The 1,063-nt window shown below is 44.5% G+C and overlaps 1 protein-coding gene across 2 annotated transcripts in view; it reads left to right on the top strand.

Moving 5' to 3' along the window:
* evlb (Enah/Vasp-like b) overlaps positions 1–1,063 on the top strand; it is a 67,172-nt gene that overhangs the window by 3,668 nt on the left and 62,441 nt on the right. The gene's annotated exons all lie outside the window — the stretch shown is intronic.

Consider the following 1,063-nt stretch of genomic DNA (forward strand, 5'->3'; position numbering starts at 1 on the left):
GGGGGGAATCCTGGGACGGTAAGTCCGGGCTCGGTGGTTCTAGTCTGGGATTTGGTTGGAAGGAGTGATCCCTGGCTCGATGGAGCCTGAGTGTCTGAGTCCTCTGATCTTTTCAGTTTCCTTTTCCACCACGTCTCCCTCGCTCCCACTTATCGATTACCATGATGTAAAGGCAGTGCATCTTTTCTACTTTAGTCTACTGGTCTGACACAACACCAATAACTCAGAGATCTCAGTTAGCTCAAAGCGCCGTCGTACCAAAGTACAGAGCCCTAGAGTCTTGTTTTATTGGTCAATTTGATGTCATTTTTCAAGCTATATTTCTCAGTTTAGCATTGAATGGAGTATTTTGGGGTTTTGTGAGACAAAACAAGCATGTGAAGCCCCACTGCTCATACTAAGTTAGAGACTTTTGTCCTAAGACTATACTGAATGAAGTAGATCTAAAGTTAGATGACTAACTGGTTTCTTGTTTCAATTTGCGACACAAGGCTCCTATGTCAGCCGCGAGAGTATTATCATTCCATGTAGTTATTTCATTGGTGGTTCTCTAATGTTAATATTATCTCATTTTATCTAAGCAAGTTGGTCTTTCATTTGTATTACCGCCTTTGTCATAAATCTGACTCAATGCGGATTGGACATTTCCTAAAGAAATCATTTATAATCATTTCATATCAACTGTGGTAGTTGATATGAAATGATTATAAATGAGATTGCTTAGATAAAATGAGATAATATTGACAAATGACTGTGGATGTGATGGGCTGTAAATAACTGCACAGACGTAGATGCCACACCAAGATGAAGGCTTGTGTACCTACATCTTAAGTGGTGTAGTCCCGTATGGTCTAGCTGTTAGGGTTCCTGGTTTTCACCCAGGCGGCCTGGGTTTGACTCCCGCTATGGGAACTAGCTTTGGGGTGGCAGGAGCTCAGTCCAACCCTGCAGGGAGTTGGGTTGAGGACCGGAGGGTTGTTGGTTGAAGTCGGAGTGTGAATCTGGGCCTCTTCACCTCCTGGGCAGGTGCCCTTGAGCAAGGCACTGAACCCCCCCCCCCCCC

The sequence above is a fragment of the Etheostoma spectabile genome, chromosome 18, assembly GCF_008692095.1.
Source record: "Etheostoma spectabile isolate EspeVRDwgs_2016 chromosome 18, UIUC_Espe_1.0, whole genome shotgun sequence".
NCBI lineage: Eukaryota > Metazoa > Chordata > Actinopteri > Perciformes > Percidae > Etheostoma > Etheostoma spectabile.